This window comes from Ambystoma mexicanum, chromosome 1p, assembly GCF_040938575.1.
Source record: "Ambystoma mexicanum isolate Mex_15411 chromosome 1p, UKY_AmexF1_1, whole genome shotgun sequence".
Lineage (NCBI taxonomy): Eukaryota > Metazoa > Chordata > Amphibia > Caudata > Ambystomatidae > Ambystoma > Ambystoma mexicanum.
Genome location: NC_090921.1, coordinates 714,768,529 through 714,791,902, shown reverse-complemented (window position 1 = coordinate 714,791,902; position 23,374 = coordinate 714,768,529). Strand labels below are relative to the sequence as shown.

The 23,374-nt window shown below is 46.7% G+C and overlaps 1 long non-coding RNA gene across 1 annotated transcript; it reads right to left on the bottom strand.

Annotated features, from left to right (window-relative positions):
- Window positions 1–15,884: 15,884 nt before the first annotated feature.
- On the bottom strand, window positions 15,885–21,107 carry LOC138579928 (uncharacterized). The gene is made up of 3 exons (XR_011304160.1): window positions 20,969–21,107; window positions 17,217–17,367; window positions 15,885–16,374 (listed from the first exon to the last, which is right to left on the bottom strand). It is a non-coding gene; the product is annotated as an uncharacterized lncRNA (long non-coding RNA).
- Between the last annotated feature and the right edge of the window lie 2,267 nt (window positions 21,108–23,374).

The window sequence follows — 23,374 nt, the reverse complement described above, 5'->3', positions numbered from 1 at the left end:
GGCAAACCACCAGGGTGTCATCTTTGACTCCACTCTCTTTTTCTCTCCTCACATCTCGGATGTCACCAAGACGTTCCACTACCAGCTGCTTCTCCTCAAAGGGAATCTTCCCTTTCTCACTTTCCCCCAGAAGCTCACTGTCTCCAGAGCCCTGGTTCTCTCTAGGTTGGACTCCTACAACAGCCCCTTTCTCAATCTGCCTTCCTCTACTCTCCACCCTCTGCAACTAATCCAGAACAGGACTGCCTCAAGCCCAGGGATCCTATCTCTCCAGCCCTGAAATCTCTTCACTGGCTCCCACTTGCTGCAAGGATCAAATTCAAGACCCTTTGCATTGTCCAGATGGCTTTCTGGCCTTGGGGCCCGCACTACATCCAACGCTCTCTTCCAAAATATCTTCCTTCTCGAGCCCTTCGCTCAGCTACCTACAACTCTCTAAGGGTTAGACGCTTCTCCAGGCAGAGAGTGGGGGGTAGATCTCTCTCCTCTGCAGGTGCCTCCCTCTGGAATAGCCTCCCTGCCCCTCTCAAACTTGAGCCAGACCACCTAAAGGTCGGTAAGCAGCTCAAAACGTTCCTCTGCTCCTCTGCTTTCTCTCTTTCCCTCCCCTGCTGGCCTACCTGTCTGCTGTACCGACTGGTTGTTTGGCTACCTTCAGAGTCTCACTGAGTCCATACTCTTTCTTGATCAGTCACCCTTGCACTGCCTCTGGGCCTACCATGCACTTAGGGGCTGTAACTGTAACCCTACAGTCCCTTGCTCTCCTTGCACTACCCAGAGCCTTGCTGCCCTGGCTGCACTTACTCAGAGCATTGCTGCCCTGTTATTCCCTCCCCTCTCCATTGCACTTCCCCCCTCCCTTTCCCCTTGCACTTCTCGTTCTCGCACTTGCACGATCTGAATGACACAAGGCCTAGTAATATCGTTTGTCTTGTCCTCCCTCTATCTTCCCTCCCTCGTCTTGTCGCGCCTAGAAACCCTTGTGTACAGGCGCATTATAAATGACTTGTATCATATAATTTGATCACAGATGCCCCGAAAAATATACAATGCTGCAGTAAGAAACGGCCAGACTGGCAGCACCCAAATACCCAAATGGCAGTCTAGCCAGGTAACTCACTTAGCAGGACTGCTTTATCAGAAATGCCCAGTTAAAAAGAAGTCATACCAAACTGAGGAATGACTAGGCTTGCTGCACCAAAAGGCCTCTCTAGCCAGTAATACCACATGTCATGCCTGCTTAGCCTGGACATGGACAGCCATTATGATGTGTTGCACAATCCTGCGCCCCCCACATATCCCCTCTCCCTCCCAACCCTACCCCAACCTCCAAAATCAGCTCCTGGGCCCAGAATTACCTTCACATCCCTCTTCCTTGTCCCAGATCATACGTATGAGGGTCTTTGGCTCATAGGAAAGTACTGGGATAAGGAAGAGTGGGACTAGGAGTAATGAAGATTACAGGTAGCTAAATCAGGCATTCCCTCCATGTACCTCTACCTATTCCAAGTACTTGTGTATGAGGGAAAGGGCCTTATACATAAGTATTGTCTCATACACACTGGGACGATGAAGAATAGGGCTAGGAGTAATGAGTAATCAAGGCATTAAACACAAGTATTGGTGCAACACCATTGAGTTGACTGGGATTCAGCACCCCCCCCTTAAATTTTGGGCTATGTTGACTCGACCTGACTGACCTTCAAGCAGTTGCCAGACAGACCAGGACACAGATGTTAAATGGCTCCTGGGTTTCGCTGTTAACAAGAACCCAGCAATTACTAACATAAAGCAATTCACTGTTAGTACCTGCATTAAAATTCCACAATTTTTAGGCAATTGAAATTGTGATGTGGGTTTAATACTTGCATGCCAGGGGAGGGATTGGAAGAGAAGAGAGGGAACAGGAGACCACTCATTCTTACAGCAGTCCATAAGTGGGTGCTTTCAACCTTAAAGGAGAGAGTTAACTGCTTGTAACATTGAAGCTGCACTAGAATAGCATCATTAAAATGCGTAAAGCAATTAGATGCCCCCAAACAAATACGTTTGCCCCTCCCCCACTGCCCATGAAGTTAGTGCCTCTCCCAACATTTGAAGGGTTAGCCCCCCGAATGTAGGTTTTGTTGCGCCCCTGAACGCAAGCACACACACCATTCACCATATACACACACGCACACCCAGCCATCCATACATTTAAGTGTGCACCCTTTCACCATACAGGCACACCCAGACAGCCACCCGTACATTTAAGTGTGCACCCTTTCACCCTACAGGCACACGCACCCAGGCACCCACCCATACATTTAAGTGTGCATCCTTTCACCATACAATCACACAGGCAGCCACCTATACATTTAAGTTTTCACCCTTTCACCATACAGGCACACCCAGGCAGCCATCCGTACATTAAAGTGTGCACCCTTTCACCATACACTCACACACACACACCTCATGGGGTTGAGGGGAGCCCATATACTTCAAAAAGTAATTGGGCCTCATTACAACTATACTGGTCTGGAAACAACGGTGCTGGTAAGCTTACCAGCACCGTTGTTTGCGGACAGGCATATACAGATCTGCAGGCGGTTGCCGTCCCGCCCGGCAGGTCAGACCTGCCGGACAGAACAGCACCCACCTGCAGAGTTATCACAGAAGCACCGTTATTAACGGTGCTGGTGCTTCGGTGGTCCCCATTCCTATAGAGTCCGATGGAAATGGGGACTTACCATTTGCCGGCGCCTGACTTCCAGGACTGCCATGGTTGTAATCCCCCGGTGTTATCGGGAAGTCGGGCACCGGTAAATCATTACGGGTCTGGCAGCAACCTGCTGGTAGCACCGGCACGGTTACCGCCAAACCTGTATTGAGGCCCATTGATTCTTTTTGAAGTCACTCTGACTTCATAAAGAAATTATTTCCGGTAAGGACAGAACTGTAACGGAAATAATTTATTTTTGAAGGCAGAGTGACTATTTCGTTTTGAAGTGATAGGGCTCCCCCTACCCCATGACACGGAGGTCTCCAGCCTGTCTTCCATGTCATGGGGTTGGGGAGCCCTCAGACTTCAAAAAGAACGCTTTTTTTTGTAGTCATTCTGCCGTCATAAAGAAATAATTTCTGTTACAGGACATGAGCTGGCGGGGCCTCCCGCACCGCTGGTGCTGCGAAGGCCGGAATAGCCAAGCCTAACTGCGTGTTTACACCGTGATCGAGGCCTGGCACTAGACTTTACAACTGTGCTTTCCCTACAGCACACCCAGCTTCTAGGACACACTAAACCTGTCCTTCCTCTGCACTATGAAAAGGACTCCCTTAGCATGGAGCAGGTATCCACCCTTTCCCAGCCCTGGCTGCGCCCTTTAGCACTGCCACATTGGCAGACTCCCTGTTCACAGCCCCCACAATGGCCACACCCCCAGTCGACTTACCTGGCCCAAAACTAGGCTTTTGTAAGACACAAACAAGTAGTAACACACATGCATGTGATCTGCAGGTTGCAGGTTCAAATCCCAGTAAGGACAACTCAGTTTTTCATCCTTCCGAGGTCGATAAATGAGTACCCTTATTTGGCCGATACTTTATGTAAGTATTTTCGATGTAAAGCACTTTTGAAATGTGCTATAAAAATAACACATTTTCACAGCATTATTTGCCGAGTCTTCCATACATGTGCCTTTAAGGGCAGCGCTTGGTCTCACCTCTGACCCCGATTTTTTTTTTTTAACCTGTCTCTTGAGTACAGCAGACTGGATGTTGCTAACCTCCAGAACTCCAACCTACAGTTGGTTTTGCGCGTGTTGGCATGAGTTGGGCAGTAGCTTCAAAACGATAAGTAGAACGTATTACTTCCAAGCAATCGAGATGTGTTCTATTGAAATACATTCCTTGATTGATTTTGATTTGTAACAAGGTTCATATAAATGAACAAGACACATGCGATTTAACCAGAGAGGCCATTGTCTGCCTGAAATAGAAATGGCCTCTAATTGGTCTCGGGAAGTGGGAATGGTCTCGGAAGGATAGCACAGGGGCAGTGTGCTCACCTCGGTAGCGAGCTGAAGAGCAACACAGGTTCGATCCCCAGGTCCCCCTTGGAAACCTTTGGGTATTAAGCATGTTATGAATAAACCATCATATCATAATTGGGATACCTCCAAAATGACTCCTTCACATCATAGCCTTACTAGTTATCTGGCCTTCCCGCATAGCGCTTTGAGGTAGTTTCAAGGCATTCTTTATAACCTGCCCCTTCTTCATATAACTGAGAAATGCCTTCTTTTTCACCAAAGCCTGACTCGTTCCCTTTATCAGAGAGCAATTGGCTCTTGCTACACTTTGAATTGAGAAAACAATTGTTGGAGAAGTAGATTACAGCTGCAGCAATAGATGCTTTTGCAGGCGCATCATTCATTTAGACAATGAACAAAAACAGGAGATCAAAAATGTATTCCTGTTTAAAATATTGTTCTATACATTGGGCCTTATTAGGAGTATGCCGCTCCGGAATTAAATTCCACGGACAGGCAGAGTACAGGTTTGCTGGAGGGGTGACCTGTTTTACCTGCAGCCAAGAGCTGGAGGTAACTCAGGCCCCCCACTGGCAAAAGTCAGCTGGTATTACCTGCACCGGTATTCAAGGGTTTTGCTGTGTTAAATCTGTGCAACATAACTGCAACTTAACTAATGTTTCTGCAAATGTCAAGGATTTTGTTATACCATAATTTTTTTAGGGCTATTAGACATGGCCTTCCGGCATTGCCAGTAGCGAATGCCGTAGCTGTGTCCATTATACATGGTGCCCCAATATGTTTCTTTTGGAACCACTAGGGTCGTCCGTGGCCACTATACATGTCTGTCGGACCCACTAGCCTTTGGCTCTGGCCAGTGACCACGGCCACTGTATATTTTAAAACACTACCGAGCCACTAGCCATGGCCAGTGGCCTCAGCCTTTAGCCGTGTCCACTGTACATGTTCCCCCAAAATGCTTCTTTTGGGGCCACTGTACATGTCTTTCGGGCCCACTAGCCAGGGCCGGAGTGTGCTCACTGGCCAGGGCCATATTGCACCCCTTGAAATGTTGCCCCAATAGTTTGCCCTTCTCCTCACTGTAGCTGTACAATTACATTTTTGATAGTATTGAATTCCTTGAATTCTTTCTTTTAAAAACTTGTTTCCCATACCCGTGGTTATATCACCAATGGACTACAAATTACCCTGAATATTTCGGAAATATTTGCGGTTATTTTACGTTGTTAAGATAAGCCCAAATCGACCAAAGAAGAAAGGAATCTCATGAACGTAGTAACTCCAGTTGCACAATAAAACCCAGCTTTATTCAAAGACAGACAGCCGCTGGGAGAGCATACACAAGACAATCTCCATAAAGACATCTACTCTCCTATTCTGTTGGTTAGATTGGTCCATAATTCCCTTCCTGTGACGGTTGTTTTCCTGGCTTAGGGATAATAGCAGCAATCGGGGCATCCCTACATGAATCCACTATCCCACCTGGTTTAGAAGTAGATTGAAACAGACAGTCAATGTGGCGTGAGGTCATCACTGAAGGCCTTGCGCCTCGTGCCGAGAAACACTTGTGTACATGCGCGTTAGAAATGCCACATCATATCATATGAGAAGTCACCGGGAATGTCGCCGGGTCTAGGAGCCTTCCCAGATTTCATTCTCTGCAATGCAACATCGATTTCATTAAGAGCTAGTGTGGGAGCTGATGCATATCCGGACCCCGCAAGAGCAAAGGAAGAGAACTCTCGTGGAGAAAGGTATCCATTTGATCTGTAGTGGAGTAGGTCTTGCCTTTGTATAATTCCGTATGGAACCATACGCATTTGTTGAGAATGATTCCTTGGGGGTAGTTGTTGCGTGGCTGCGATTAGGTAACGGTAAGTGACTAACATCTCTCGTCTTTGTAGACATTTGGATATATAACAGTCTCTGCAGTTCAGCTTCAAGGCACTTAACTGATATTGGCTCCATTTTGTACCATCCTCCAAAATTACAACTGAGCCAATGACCTTTGCCACTCGCATGTTGGGGGATAGAAAGTGAACACCTCTCACCTCAGTCCACGGTCTTTTATCCTGATTCAATAGCCCTTGGTTATGTAGTATTCACACACCTTCCTATGTTCCTCAAGTCACATCTTGTAACGCCCTGATCTTGTTCTACTCTCTGGATGAGTTCTTGTCTGTCAACATTTAGCAGAGTCGACATGTCTAAACACTCTGGTGCTAGCTCACTTGCAGGCCCCCTGCCCTTAAGCACTATAAATGGCATCACCCCAATGGTTGAATGCGGTGTGGTGCGATAGGCCACCACCATGTCTTTCCTTTACGGGCTAGTTGGAGGGTCCTTATTAGGATTCTGTTGAACCTCCCCATCATGTCATTTTGTCTGGGGCAATACAGTGCTGTGGTTTCATGTTGAACCCTGCTCTCTTTAAAAACTTGGCAACTAGGTCAGACTTGTACTGAACACCATTGTCTGTCAATAATGCAGATGAGAAACCCTTTCCTTGACAAATCTTTTTAAACAAAATTGCATCACCAAAGCTGCTGTGGTGTCATCGGACCACTCTATGCATGGCCTTAATGCCAGTAAGACTGAGATTCTCCTCATTGGCACACCCGCTCCCTCCTTTCCTTTAGCTCTCTGGCTGGCCTCTCTTGGCCCTATTCCTGCTCCCACCTGCATGGCTAAAAACTTAGGGTCATCTTCTTCGACTCTACACTCTCCTTCTCTCCTCCCATCTCAGGCATCTCTAAGACGTCACACTACCAGCTGCACCTCCTCAGAGGTATTCTTTCTTTCTTTCCTCTCCTTCCCTCAGAAGCTCACGGTCTCCAGAGCTCTGGTTCTCTCTAGGCTGGACTATTGCAACAGCCTTTCTAAATCTGCCTGCTTCCAATCTCCGCCCTTTGAGGCTTATCCAGAACTGGACTGCAAGACTTGTCCTTGGCCTCAAGCCCAGGGATCGTATCTCTCCAGGACTGAAATCTCTGCACTGGCTCCCAGTGGCTGCAAGGATTAAGTTCAAAACCCTCTGCATCGTCCAAAAGGCCTTCTGGGGCCTGGGGCCTCAATACCTTCAACTCTCTCTTCCTAAATACCTTCCTTCTCAAGCTGTTCGCTCTTCTGACTCAAACTCCCTCAGGGTCAGGCGCCTCTCCAAGCAACGAGTTGGCAGTAGATCTCTTTCTTCAGCTGGGGCCTCCCTCTTGAACAGCTTCCCTGCCCCCCTGAAACTTGAGGAGAATCATCTACGGTTCCGGAAGCACCTCAAAACCTTTCTCTTTGCTTCTGCTTTTTCTCCTCCTCACCCTTGCTGACTCCCTGGCTGACACCGAAATTGCACTGGTTACCTGGTACCCTCTGATCTTGGGCCCAGGTCCCCTCCCCCACCAGTCACACTCCTGCATTGCCTTCCTGGCAACCCCCGCACTTGGAGACTGTCTTCTGTATCCTTAGAGTCCCACTACCAGTACTTGATAACTGCTGTCTGAACTTACCCTGCATTTGCCACCGGCTGGTCGTACTTTTACTTACTGTTTATTTATTTATTCTCTTATCCCTTGTACTGCACTGTCCTCTCCCCTTTCCCCCTCGCACTTCTCCTCCCTCCCCTTCCCATGCACTTGCGCGATCTGAATGATACCTAGCCTAGTAGGATTGTTGACTGTCTTCCCTCTGTTCCCCTTCCCTTGCCTCGTCGCGCCGTGAAACACTTGTGTAAAGGCGCGTTATAAATGCCATATCATATCATGTCATATCATATATCATGGCTATTTTGAGTGGTGATCCATGAGTACAAACATAAATGAATGGTCTCCCATTCACTCTTTCGGGTAATGGTCCCATGTCATCTAGTGCCAGGAGTCATGTGCATTCTAAAAGAAATAAGGGAGGTTCCATGCTGACATGAGACTTGTCACTCTCAGCAACTGATAGATGATATTGACTAACTCTCCGCCTCTTAATCCATCTTCGAGCACCAATACCAAACCCTCACTCTTCTTTTCGTCAGACCCCTGCCCAAGTGGCCACTGTGAGCTACTTCTGAGAAACATGCTCATATTGCCTTCGGGAGAACGATCTCCATTCTCCATACACATCTCATCCTGCATTTCCTTGTATTGGTTACTCAAGCCGGCCTTCTACGAGCAGGCGTCGGATGGCCAATACTTCTGTGTCCTGTCCACCCTCCTTTTGCTAACTTTCTAAATCTACAATGTCACCTGCTGCTACTTGTGCAACAGCTAGCCATTGCTCAACTTCCATGCTCTTTTCTGGCTCCTCCATTTGCAGACAAGTGTTTGTGAGAGTATTACACCCTAAAATTATACTCCTGGAGCGCTAAAGCCCACCTGCTTCTCTTGGGAGCATGAGCTTGTTGTGTCCTGAACAGTGCATATACTAGTGGTTTATGGTCTGTCTTAATCGGGAAAGGGATCCCGCACAGAACAAAAACTTAAATGTTTAACTGCCTCCCCCTTCTTTACAGTGCAATAGTCTGTAGGGTGTGTTAAGCGTACACTAATATTGCTTCTTCCTATCCATGGGGTATTTCTGTGAGGACATTCCTACGCATACATTGCTTGTGTAAGTGGTGAGAATAGTGCACGCACTTGGGTCAGAATCACCCAGGGTAGGTGGAGGAGCAACGCTTTCTTTGATAGGATTGAATATCTCCTCATGCACCCTTGAGAGTCCTTGAACAAAACCGGTACCTGGAGCAAGGGTGCCAATGGTCTGACGTCCACGCTGGTTGCTGTTTCAGTCGTCTGTTTAGGTCCAACGTGCTCCATATGACTCGTGGTCGTCAGATGCACAGTCTCACTTGCATGGTCAGCAGTTTTGATGGTTAGGGCGCTTGCCTGGTGCATTTCGATCAGAGGTGTTGCTGGGGGGGCCGAGGGGGCTATAGCCCCAGGTCTTTTGGTTGTAGCTCCAGATAAAAGCTCAGGGGCTGCAACCGAAAGCTAACTAGCCTAGAGTCTCGACAGTCCTGACATTAGTGTACCCCCAGATCTTTTCCAGGCCTAGCATCACCCCTGATTTCAATTGCCTCTTGATGATCTTCATTCCGGTCAGGATTGGTGTTCCTGATGTGTGGCAAATACATTGTCGTAGACTAGGCAGCGAAGACTGGTCTATTGTCAAACCAGGAAGGCTGATACTTCTGAACCAAGTGTTGGTAAAAATAATAGTGTGGGCTTTTTTGTAGTATTTGGTCAATATTGGTCAGGCACTGACATTTTGGTACTGCCTTACCCTAAGATGGGAACAGTTGGAAAATTGTGTATTTACCTGGGAATGGTCTTGGTGCCTGGCAAATGCCCAACTAATACATATGCAGAAACCCAAACTTTTGGCTCTGCCAATGCTTGTTTTAACCAAACTTTGGGGCAAAGGATAGGTTTGAGGACACACGTATATCAAACGACCAGGATCTCATTTGCAACTGTTGTTAAGCCATTAAATCTCAGCTTGCTTAGAAATAACACCAGCAGGCCCTATAAAGCAAAATGTTTGTTTTATGCTACTACGTGATACATCTACTTCAAAGATACCCCCGGGAGGACGTGCTTTTGGCAGGGAGAGCAGTTAGTAGGTGGAAATGGCCACTGGCATGGCTCTGGGCAGACAATGGGTGCGTAAAAAGTAAAACAAAACCCATAAACTTTGTGCCCCTCCTCACATGGCATCACCCTCCTATCAGTACTCCAATGCAATAATTTCAGTTTATAGGTGGTGCTAAAGGTTGGTCTAGCTATGGCACTAGCGACCATGCCCGACCGTCAGTGGCACCCACTGCCCCCAAGTCCTTGACCTGCAACCTGTGACCAGTCTTTAGATGCAGGAACCTGAACCGTTGTACACCAGTGTAGAGATATCGTGAGACCTCCCGGTCTCGCAAAATCTCGCACCGAAAGCGGAAATGCGGCTCCCGCGCTCCTCGGGCGGCAGACGCTGTGAGCGGAGGCATGGAGCAACATCGGCTACTGTGTGCTCCTCCATTAAACTGGCTAATCGAGCCTCATTAAGGACAAAAGACTCACAACAACTGGAACATTGTTTAAAGGCTTGTTGCCTGCCTGTTGTCTTTAGAGTTATTATGCAAGTTTCTGGTAGATGTTCATATTGAATAAAGAAACACCATCTGCAGCCACGCAGCCTCGTGTGCATCATTCCACTCTTTTTACTACATAAATTGGTGACGAGGTTCACCACTGAAACCTGCGTGGTGCCATGCAAGGGGCAACACCACCACCACCTTTCCTGCAAACTCCAGGTAGGTCTGCCATTCCGTGGCCACAATGGCAACCCTTATTCACCACGTATGTGGAGGCCTTAGACGGTGCAGGCTACTCGGCAGGGAGGCGCAGAGCGATGTTACTAAATGCCCTGGGCGTCGAAGGACAAATGGTTTTTGAAAGTCTCACCCCGGAGCCAGTAGCCGGCGATGATAATGATGATGTTTTTAAGGAAGCGGTGAGAAGAATTGTCAAAAGGTGCGCCAGCAAGGAGAATACTGTCCTATAAAGAATACGGTTTTTCAGCCGAAAACAGGAGATGTCAGAGCAAGTGGATGACTATGTGACCACACAGCGCGAATTGGCGGCGCTATGCAGAAAGGTGCAAGACAAGTTCATTCTGGAGAAGGAACTACAGCTGGAGGAAGCGGTTGAAATAGCGAGAGCAGTGGAAGAGACAGCAGGTAGAAGGAAAGAATACGCAAGCGGGCACAGCCCAGCCGAAGTACAAGCGATAGCCTTCCGCCAAAAGGAGAGGCCGGTCCTCGACTGGAGAGAAGGGAAATGGGGGAGGAGAGAACCGTTGAAATGCCATAGGTGCACCAGCACGAATCACTTAGCGTTTGACAAAGAGTGCGCGGCAAGGGACAAAGAATGCTCAGTGTGCAAAAAGATTGGGCATTTTTCAATAGTGTACCAATGGCGAAACAAAAAAGTCACCAGCGTCAACGCTGAACACAATACGGAGAGGGAATCGTCCTCTGATGAAGAAGGGAGGCCTACCGTCATAATGGTGAACAGCCCACGGGCTAGAAGAGAAAAGCCCCACTGCGCCATCAAAATCATTGGATTGGAAACAAGAGCCATGGCTGACTCGGGCTCTGACCTAACCATAATACCGCTGAGCAAGTACAAGGAGATGATGGGCACAGAGACGTTCCAAGTGCTCAGCACACGACACAGGCCCACAGTCTTCGGTGGAGCGTCAGTAGACCTGCTTGGCTACATCAAAGGTAAAGTGGAGTTCAAAGAGAGAGAGACCACCACAAAAGTTTACTTTAGTCAAGAAGGCCCAGCAGTGCTAGGGTGGGATGACCAGACAAGATTGAAAATCAAGCTGGACCCCAGCACAGAAGACCAGGTACTGTCAGTTGCAAAGGAGCGCCGGGAGCGAAAGAAGATTATCCAAAACTATTTTCGGAAGAGCCAGGACACATCAAGGGCTTAGTCCACAAAATACTCCTTAAGTCCAATGCAGTCCCAGTCAAACACAGGGTAAGGCCAGTACCTGCAACAGCAAGAGACACACTCAGAAGCCAACTGGACAGAATGAAGAAAGACGGCACCATTGAGGAAATTGAAGCATCAGAGTGGCTGAGCCCAGTCGTACTCATAAAACACAGAATTCACAAGAGCTGAGGGTATGCATTGATCTCCGCGGTTTAAACCTGGAATTAATTGTGGACAGTTACCCCCTGCCGAGCATCAACAAGTTAATCCTCATGATGAAGGAGGCTAGAGTCTTCTCGAAGCTAGACATGAGGAATGCGTACCATCAAATACAACTACATAAGGAGTCCAAGCCACTGACTGCTTTCATCACTCCGTTTGGCACCTATCAGTTCACAAAGATTCCATTTGACCTATCATCTGCAGCCTTGGCATTTCAACGCATGATGGACGCCCTACTACAGAATGTCAGGAACGTGTCCTACTTCCAAGATGACATCCTGGTATACGCTGCAGACGAACGGACACATGATGCCACATTGAAAACAGTCCTCACCAAGCTTCCAGAAGTGGAGTAAGGTTAAAGTATGACAAATGTGTATTCAAGGTGTGAGAAGTTGAGTATTTGGGGTACAAGAGCAAGGTATAAGTCCCAAGCAAAACCTACTACAGGCAATAATTAAAGCTCCCGAACCCACCAACAAAGACGAGGTGAGGTCATTCCTTGGGCTGGCGGAATATTACGCAAAATTCATCCCCAAATTCTCTGAAACCTCAGCGCCACTCCACAAGCTTCTCAAAAAAGGGGCAGAGTACATGTGGCAAGAAGCCCAGAAGAAAGCGGTGGAAAGCATCAAACGACACATAGTGGAAGTGCCTGCAACCGTTTAACCCAGACTTGAGTACAGTTATCACCACGGACGCCAGTGCATACGGATTAGGAGCCGTTCTCACCCAGAAAAAGGGCGACACAGAACATGTGGTAGCGTTTGCCTCTAAAGCCCAATTGTCAGCCAAACAATGAAATCTCTGAGACCGACGGTATAATTATGAAGACTGACCAGGTGATCCCACCCACAAGCATGAGAAAAACTATCCTGTGCAGTGCTCATGCAGGCCATTTGGTGAACACCATGACACAACATAGGCGTTGGATGGTCAATACTTCTGTGTCCTGTCCATCATAGAGTGACCGAAGCCTACTGGTGGCCGTCCATGGATGAGGAGATCCGTACTATGACTGAGAAATGCCACGAGTGTCTCAACAGTGACAAGCACCTAAAGATCAGACAAGCGCCCATAATTCCCACAGAAACCCCCGAAGCGGTGTGGTCAAAAGTAGACCTGGACTTTATAGGACCACTGGAAGCAATGGCATCTGAATATCGCTATGGCATAGTGCTAGTGGATTACTTATCGAAGTGGGTCGAAGCCGAGTTTGTCCCCAACATCACGACTGCCGCCGTATTAGAAGTCCTCACTGCCATCTTCCAGAGGGAAGGGATCCCCAGTGTGTTAGTGACAGACAATGGGGTACAGCTAATATCCAGAGACATGGAACTGTTCCTGAAGAAGCACAACATTCACCAGAAGAAAGCGGCGCTGTATCATCCCCAAGCCAATGGGCTTGTGGAGAGGGCCAACCGGTTTATTAAAGTAGCCATCCAATTAGCAACCGCCTCAGGAATGGATCCCCTTAAGATGACCAAAGAGGCAATCACAACTCACAGACTGACTCCCAACGGGATCACCCACATCTCCCCTTTTCGCATATTGAGAGGGAGGAGGGCAGCCTCCACACTAGTGCCACCATGGTTGGCCAGAGTAAGAGAAGATGAGGAAGTGGACATGGCGGAAGTGGTGTGGAGAATAGAGAACAGCAAAGCATGCATGAAAAGGTGGAGCAACAGAAGAAAAAGAACAAAACAACGGTCGGACGTAAAAGAAGGTGATTGGATCAAAATACGTTTGCCGACAAAGGATCAAATGACGGGTTCAAGGTTCAGCAGACCTGTAAGAGTCATCCACAGAGGAACCAACCACGTCCACACCGAAGATGGGCGCACATGGAACATGGAGAGAGTAGCCATGTTTGAAAAGAGGCAAGAGAGAGAAAAGACCCATGAAAGACCCGAAACCGAGAAAGTAATGGACAGTGTGAGAGAGAGAGAACGAGAGCCGGAGACAGATAGAAGAGAAGTCCAAGAAAATGAAATTGAAGCGGATGCACCCACAGTAGAGCAAGAAGATGACCACAAGCAGGACGCCCACAACGAGAGAGGTGACTCGCCGAGAAGGGAACACAGAAGACCGGTGAGATACAATGACTATTTCCTGCAATGACATTGTTTGCATTATCAGAGGGAGGTGTGTAGAGGTATTGCGAGACCTCCCAGTCTCGCGAGATCTCGCACGAAAGCGGTAATGCGGCTCCCGTGCTCCGTGGGCGGCAGACGCTGGGAGTGGAGACATGGAGCAACACCGGCTCCTGTGTGCTCCTCCATTAGACTGGCTAATCCAGCCTCATTAAGGACAAAAGACTCACAACAACTGTTTAAAGGCTTGTTGCCTGCCTGTTGTCTTTAGAGTTATTATGCAAGTTTCTGGTAGATGTTCATATTGAATAAAGAAACACCATCTGCAGCCATGCAGCCTCCTGTGCATCATTCCACTCATTTTACTACAACCAGTAAACGCCATGCACAATAACTGCTGGTATCAAACGGTTCCTGACAGTTCAAATACATCTCGAGTTCACGCGCCTGTGCTGCCTGAATGCGTTCGCACACTCGCTCCCCTTGGTCCCAAAACCAGATGCTCAAACCGTGCGTCGCTGCGCCACTGCGCCGGCGCTGGTGTGGGTTACAGGCTCAGACAGCGAGCGAGGAAAGTGCCGAGGAAGCACAACCAGCCAGCGAAGTGCACATATTTTGCTTTGAATTATCAACAACCAATCTGACTCCCGGTGTTATTTTTATAATTACTTAAATTGCATGTTCTAGGCGGCGCAGATTGAATGAAAAGCCCAGAGGTCCTGGAAGCCCTGCTGCCAGTGTGCGAGTCTGCGCCGGCGGCAGGTACACAATGAAACCCTTTCTTTGCCCAGGAACCCTTTCATTGCGTTTATTTTTACGGTGAGCTTTAGACTTGAGCTCTCACCCCCCTAGAGACACCCAGAGTAAACACGCCAAAAAAGAACCATCCCAAGCAATTAAAAACGAAAAGTAGAAAAGGAAGTGAAAATAAACACGTGAAAGTGGAACGCTTTGGTGCGTCCGCGCGCGTGTGTGTCCTTGGTTCCAAGGAGCATGGCTTGTCCAAGGGCTCTCTGTGTGGAGGAAAAGAGAGGTGTACGTGGACAGTACATTCCATGGACTAAGGTATAGCTACACTCCCCTACCAAAAAAATCTGGATTGAAAGTGGATTGCTACTGGATTTTCCCAAACATTTAAATCCTCTTTAAATCCTATTTAACTCCAGAAACTCCCATTGTACTCAGTGGATTGCTTTTGGCTTCTTTTTGGCTTCATGCACCCTGAAATATGTTAATTAGCAATCCTCAGTGGAATGCAATCCCAAAACAATCCAAGCAATCCAATCCACTAAAAATCCAAAAACAATCCAATCCCCAAACAATCCACTAAAAATCCAAAAACAATCCAATCCCCAAACAATCCACTAAAAATCCAAAAACAATCCAATCCCCAAACAATCCACTAAAAATCCAAAAACAATCCAATCCCCAAACAATCCACTAAAAATCCAAAAACAATCCAATCCCCAAACAATCCACTAAAAATCCAAAAACAATCCAATCCCCAAACAATCCAGCAAAAATCCCAAAACAATGCAATCCCCAAACAATCCTATAAAAATCCAAATGCAGTGCCATCCCTAAATAAATACAAAAGCAACGGATTACAGCTGGCTTCCTTTTGGCTAAATGTACCCTCGTAGAGATCCAAAAGCAATGCAATGCAATCCCCAAATAAACCTTTTGAAATCCAAAAGCAATTAATGTAGTCACCAAATAATACTTTACAAATCAAAACAACAAAGCAATCCCAAAAATATTCTTTAACAATATAGGCATTGTTTCGGTTTATGAGCTGGAAATAAATTTAGGAGTTTTAACAAAAATAATGTTTACTATAATCCTGAAAAGAAATGCTTAAAAACACATTTGGTGCACCTTGTTGAATTGGGCTTTAAAAGCGTCACTGTGGCTTAATTGCTGCCCATTTCAGAGAGTTGCATTTTGAATTGCCTTTAGTACAATAGTGATGACTAATTAGGTCACAGTCATTTAGGTAAAATGGCCATGAAAGTCAAGACCATGTAATGGCATATAAACTATATTTAAAAAGAAGCGACACGTTTTTTTTTCCCCCGACTATATTTATTAAAAAGAGGCAGAGGTTCAATCGGACACTGTGTACATAGCACAAAAACACAACTGTAGCAATCCCAAACACGGGTGCTTCACAATTTAAAAATAAAGGGTGAGAGGGGACCCAGAACCAGTCAGGTTCGGTCCAGCCCAGGGAGCAAGGGTGATAGGGGACACGGAACCAGTCCAGGGGTGTCACACGAGTATACAGGCCCAGCCTAGGGAGCAAGCGAGTCCGGTGGGGACCAGCCCAGGGAGCAAGGTTGAGAGGGGAAAGAGAACCAGTCCAGGGAGTCACACTAGTATCCAGGACGAGGCAAAAGAGCAAGGGAATGTGGAACTACGCTTGTGTAGAAAAGACGAGGTTTGGCTCCTTCTTCATCCGGTAGTTCCCAATTTTGTTTTGGAGGGCTTTTCTGCACTCGGTTGCAGAGAGTACTGGAAAGCCCATTTCCCTGGCTTTAACATGGATACATTCTGAAATGCAAAAAAGATTTGTGTAAAAAGTTTGAAAAGAGCAAGCAAAGTACTTTTTGGTTGACACATGGCTGTGAGAAATAAAGCATAGAGAATTTTCACTGTACACCCTCTAATGTGCTTTCGTAATTCGAATTACTACATTTCTCAAAGCTGTAAATCTGGTTGAAACCATGGCAATTCCTTAGAATTTAATATAGATTAGTGTCACTTCCCCAGGAAGTGGCTCTCCGTTTATCTTCTTTCCATAATTGGTATATTGTGAAGAAATTACCAATCTCGTGTTTCCCCCATGGACAGTGCATTGGTAAAGGAGCCATACAAGCAAAACAAATACACAGGGTTTGAAATTGAGCGGAGCTGGGGGCTATTTAGCCCTGTTTGTAGCCTTGAAGAGCCTGGTTAGCTTTACACCATGCTTACCAGGAGCTAAATTTGGCTCCCGGGCCAACTGATGCCGATATTATATACCTATGGGAATTTAACTATGTGCGTGCTTGCTTTTGTAACAATCTAAAAAAATAACATAGGACACCACTATGACATTTGAAGCTTAACGGGTCATAAGTAATGGACAAAGCAATATGTTTGCATGTGGGCATATAATGAGTGATGGACAATAAACGGTTAATACATGAGCCACAGTATTTGAGCTACCTTTTCCCACCCTCTGACACAGTCGTCTAGAAGCCCTATGGCTTCATAGGAATGTTGGGGAGGAGGGTTTGAGATTGGGGTGGAGACACAGAAGCCTACAACCGATAGTATTTGGATAGAGAAAAAGCATTTATTTATTTCATAAGGGCACAAACCAACTTTTGGTTAACTCTAATGGCACTTACCTCTGATGCAGTTGATGGACCAGGGTTGGGATTTGTATCGGGAAAACTTTTTCTGTGGCTCCTGTCCGCCTCCTCTATATCCACTGAACGGCCAGTTCCAAGCAGTGCTCAACTGCTACCTGCTGACAGGAATCCACTGTGTCCCAGTATGCTGAAATAATAGCACAAATATTAATATTACACATTTTAATACAGTACGCATTCTAATGACAATTACCAAGACCCGGAACCAGCGCAGGGAGCCAGATGGGTACCCAGACACAGCCCAGCAAGTAAGGAAGTTCGTTAGGAACCCACCCATGGAAGTGTCTCGGGCAGGTGCCAGTCTTACCTGAACTTCTGAAATGGTGAACACCTAGGCACACAAAGCCAGTAGGCGTTTGGTTATTTGCCGAAATATTGACTGCCCATGGTCATTTTAATCCCTATGGCCATTTACACCCAGATCCTGCCCCTCCCAAAATACCTCCTTATGGGAACTTTGAGCTCACTTTAATCAAGCCTTATCAGACTTTGCGCTTAAAGTGGCTGCGCTTAAAGTGCCTGCCTGTGATTTTCAAAGCAGTATTCTAAGAGTTAATTACTTAATTGGAGTTGTAAACCCACTACTGCTGTGATAAAAAAAAATGTCTTAACCAGGTCTGCCTTCAGCCACAAAGCAGTTTAACGAAGCAACTGAACAAGTCTGGAAGTGTTAAGATGAAAAAAGTAGGATATACCCTAAAGTATGGGTGCATAACATAAGGCCCGCGGGCCAGTTGCGGCCCGCCATGCCGTTTTGTCCGGCCCGCCAGCAACAAAGACTTTCCTAATGGAGGGCGGCCCGCAAGCAGCATCGGCCCCCTCCATTAGGAAAGTCTTTGTTGTCTTCCGAGCGTGTGTGTTTGTTGGATCTTTGTGCTGCTTGTATGTTGAGATCCGGGGGTGGGGTGTGTGTCGGGTCTGCCTGAATGTTTGTTTTTGTGTGCAAGTCCAGTGTATGTTGAGATGCGGGGTTGGGGTGTGTGTCGCGTCTGCCTGAATGTGTTTGTGTGCAAGTTCAGTGTATGTTGAGATGCGGGGTTGGGGTGTGTGTCGGGTCTGACTGAATGCGTTTGTGTGCAAGTGCAGTGTGTGTCGAGATGCGGAGGGGGTGTGTGTGTCGGGTCTGACTGAATGTGTTTGTGTGCAAGTTCAGTGTATGTTGAGATGCAGCGGTGGGGTGTGTGTCGGGTCTGCCTGAATGTGCTTGCGAGTTTGTATGGTGAGTTGGGGGTCTGTATGCTTGTGAGTTTGTGTGCTGAGTTGGGGGTGGGAGTTCGGGTCTGTATGGGTGCATAGTGTATTGGTGTATGCTTGTGGGTTTGTGTGCTGAGTTGGGGGGTGGGGGGGTTCGAGTCTGTATGGGTGCATAGTGTATTGGTGTATGCTTGTGAGTTTGTGTGCTGAGTTGGGGGGTGGGGAGTTCGGGTCTGTATGGGTGCATAGTGTATTGGTGTATGCTTGTGAGTTTGTGTGCCGAGTTGGGTGTGGGGGGGTTTGGGTCTGTATGAGTATGTATGCATGGTGCATGCTTGGTGGCATGGGGCATAGTGTTTGGTTGAGGGGTGGGTGTCATGCGGCATAGTGTTTGGTTGGGGGTGGGGGGGCCATGGGGCATAGTGTTTGGTTGAGGGGTGGGGGAGCCATGGGGCATAGTGTTTGGTTGAGCGCCATGGGGCATAGTGTTTGGTTGAGGGGTGGGGCCAAGCCTCCTGCCACGCCTGCTGCGCCTACCGCCCCGCCCACATTTACTTTTCAGCCCACTATAGCCATCATGTAAGGTACTTTTGGCCCACTGTCAAAATCAGTTGTGCACCCCTGTCCTAAAGAATAACCATTTTACTCAAATGTATGTTGCTTTATAACTACTTCTGCTGTTCAAATACAACATTGTGCTTTTGTCAGGCTGATCGAACAAACTGAACCAGGATAATAATAATAATTTAGCATTTATATAGTGCTACGAACCCTCGGGTATCCGAGTGCTGCTTATTATTACCCACGGTGTGTGGTGCTCATTTATCGACCTCGGAAGGATAAAAGGCTGAGTTTGGGGCTGCCGGGATTCGAACCTGCGTCAGCAGGCTCTGCACAGATGTCAAAGCGACTGCGGTTTGATCAATCATCTCCACCAGCTTTTCAGAGGTGCTGGGCATTCAGTGGAATGGACCTGGTCGTGAAATGGCACCATCAATGTGCAACCGCATTCATGGGCCATCGTTCAGGCCATTTGCCAAAAAAAATTGCAAAGACGAAAGCAAACCAGCCATTGCTAAGTGCTGAAGACAGACATGTTTACATTCCAGTGGTTGCGAATGTGCATGTTCCATGCCACAGGGGGGGGTCTTGCAACAGCCGATTAAGGAAAGCAGGAGGCAATATTTCTAAGGCATCTGGCAAGGGAGAGGCAGCCATGAATGTAGAGCATCAACAGGGAAGGGAAAGATGATTCAAGGGGAGATGGACCACCACGGCGCCTGCCCATTTTGCCCCATTTATCTATGGGGGCGCACTCCCAACACCCACAATTACTTAATTTTCCCCTACCCCAAACCCCATAACAAAAATGCAGCAAAAAAACCTGGCAAAACGGCCTTTCACCAAATGCAGTGAAACAGCTGTGACCAACTACACCCAGATGATGGCACACGATGTAGAGCTAATGTGTACTGTGTGAAACGCCTCAGGTTATCCTTGTGGATATCTTTCCAAACCACCCCCCCCCCCCCCCCACCCCACCACTTATTGTTCCATTCAAGTGCAGGCTCCCAAGTTAGACCTGGGGAAAAAGGGGCTACATATGCACGAACTTTCTTAATCTGTATGAATTTCTTAGAGGACAGCCAAATGCTGGTAAATTGAAAGGGATGTGGTCGTTTTGAACACAGTCGTGGCCTCAGTGAGCTTTCAAAATGCACAGTTGGGTCAACATATTCATTAAATTAGCTCCCCCCCCCCATCTAACCCCACAGATGGTGCTCTAACTGCACAGCTTCCAAAGTAGGATTTACGAATGTAGGCTCCTTTTCTTTGAGGTGCCACCCATGCGTCATGTCCTTTACATTGGCCCCTCCCGAAAACTCAGCTGGTTTTGTGATAAAGTGCAGTTGTGCCAGTAAATCAATTGCAGTAGGTCTAGGCGCGCCCACTGCACCCCTTCCCTCCCACACTGCCTATGATACACATACACCCAATCCCAGCTCCGAGTACAATTGCAGCTGCATGGTACGTTGATGTGTTTTGGACTGAAACTCCCAAAAGCCATAGCTGGCATATATGACGCTGGATCATTGAAGTCGTATGAAAACAATGGAGCACAATGTTGCAGACACGTGTGATATTATATGTTCTCCTGTAAAGCTCTAGCCTGCTTTAATATCACTTGTAAAGCAGGTTAGAGCTGCGCCGTGTGAAAGTAATGAAATGTGCCAGCAGCCTGTTATCCAGGGAAGGAAAACATCCCGGTGTCCTGCAGATAAACGCACTGTGCCGGCCTTTAGCAGGAGAACATATGATATACACCAAGGGTTTGCAACAGTGCTCCCTGCTTGGAGGCTCACGGAGAAATGGCGTCGCTGGTCCAAGGAGGCGGATGGGGGCGCTGGACGTGGGGATCGAGCGCGCACTACAAATCAACACAACCTGTCTGACTCCCGAGAGACACACTCCTCACTTTGCAAAAGGCTCACTCTGAAATAAAGCCTAAAACGTGTACATCATCAGCTCCTTACCCAATGATTCTGGCTTTGTTTATCGATCCGAGCAGCATGATCCACGCTCGAATCTCGTCCTCCATTGCTCAGCTGGTGTCCAGTGTTCCCAGGTGGAAGGAAAAAACGCGCTGCATCGCCGTACGAAAAAAGCCCAAAACAAGCTGACCCACCCAAATTAACCGAAAAAAGCAAGCGCACATGTAAACGCCATGAGTGGGTTTCAAAAGTAAGAAACAGCACAATTCAGAAACATAGAGAAAACACACATATACTAAGTTAAAATAAAAAGTAGTGTTAGTGGCTTGTTTTTACTGAGAAAGAAGTCAGTAAAAAAATCCCAAAAACTCCTGCAGCCCAAGACAAACAAATCGTTGCTTGGAAAAAATCCCCCAAATCCAAAATAAATGGAAAAAAAATCTGAAGCTTGAAAACTTTTAAATAAAGACACAATTCTCTCAGGTGTCACTTTGAACATTTCTCAAAACTGCCATTTTCTAATTTCTGAGCATTTCTCAAAACTCTGCCATTTCTGACTTACAAAAGTGTCTTTATGCTTTCAGTAAATCAGAAAAGTGGTACAGCCATCTGGGAAATGTGCAGCTTACATAGGAAAGACTTGCACAATAGATGTTAACGATACCTCACAGGCACCGTATTTTAACTCCTTTTTGCGCTCTGCAAGGAGAATCCCCAGGCAGTGCCTGTCCTGCACTCCTCAGAGGCACTATGGCCATTGTCAGGCCATATTAGGGACACTGGAAGCTTTGATGTCTGTACCCCCACATTCTTAATTTCACAGAATACGGTGCTTTTAGGAAAAGTGTTGTTCCACCAAGGAACAATACTTTTCCAATTTTACATGGACTTCAGAATTGGGCCCATGTTTCTGTAAAGTGAAAAGCAGTTTACATTTTAAAAATGGAGCACCTGCAGCCCAGCAGGTCTGCCAAGGCAACCTGACCCGAGATGTAGGCTACATGGAGACAGCCCAGTGAGGGAACTGCAAAGCCCTCCACCAATGGTCCCATGCCCTGACCTGCACGATTTCATATGAAGAGAGCCATGTCTACATTGCCAGGATGCTGCCAGGCCTGGACTGGCCTACAGGGCAATGCCTATATATTTTTTTATTTGTATTCCGGGATTTGTAGCGCCATTACAACGGCAAGACTACAAGTCCCAGAATGCAAACATAAAATTAGGACAGTTACACGTTTTCAACGATCTGTGTGTCCCGGATACGCATTTTTATTACACAGTGCTGTGTGTGTGTGTGTGTATATATATATATATATATATATATATATATATATATATATATATATATATTCATTCAATAAAAACATTGTTAAGGGGACGTTATGGTTAATTTCCTATGGGTTTAGCAACTTAACCATAACTACATGGCCGCTACAGCAGGCCATGATATATATATATATATATATATATATATATATATATATATATATATATATATATATATATATATAGTGGTCGTACGCCATTTCAGGAAATCAGCCCATCAAACAACAGCAAGTTCGTTCACTTATCCAGTATATATATAATTTGATGTACAGGGTACAAATGGGGACAATGGTTATATGTTGCACAAGCGAAAACAGTAAGACTGGCTGTGTATGCATTTCAAATAGTGTTTTAATAGTCATAGTGCTGAACGTATTTAGAAGGTGCCATTTGCTGGACACATGAGTATGGTGTGCACGAACTGAAATAGTAACAAGTATTATTTTTTTTACAATTGTGTTCCTTTCGTATGCAGGCTATATTGAATCTGAACAAATATCAGGAAATATTTTACTTCATGAAACGTTTTGTTTTACATGTTCAATACATCTTGGATGTTTCCCGGTGCAGCACCCAGTACCAGGGGCGCCAACTTGTGGTTATCCCGGGGACAGCCGGCAGCGAAAAAAGCCCAATTTTAAGAATAGTTTGCGATACATAAACATGTTTCATGGTGATGCTCTTGTAGTAATCGGCAAGTCATCCCAGAATCATCCCCAAATCATCAGGGCCAAACATGCTCTTCAAGTAATCAGCAGGTTATCCCAGAATCATCTGGGGCAAACCTGTTGATGCTCTTGACGTAATCGGCAAGTCATCCTAAAATCATCAGGAACAAAGAGTTTTCTAAAATAGGGATGATGTTGGCATCATCAGCAAGTCATCCTAAACCCATCCCCAATTCATCACCCACCATTCTGAGACATTTGCTGATGACTTTAACAGCGTGATGACTTCTGATGATGTGGGAATGACTTCTAATGTAGTTTGATGATCATCGGATGACTCCAGGATGGTCTCTTAAGTCATCCTTTTAGACCTGGGTTTCTCGACCATGCACGTGCTGCCTGCCTGCTCTGAGCCACTGTCCTTTGATCCAACAGGCAGTGACACCCAGTA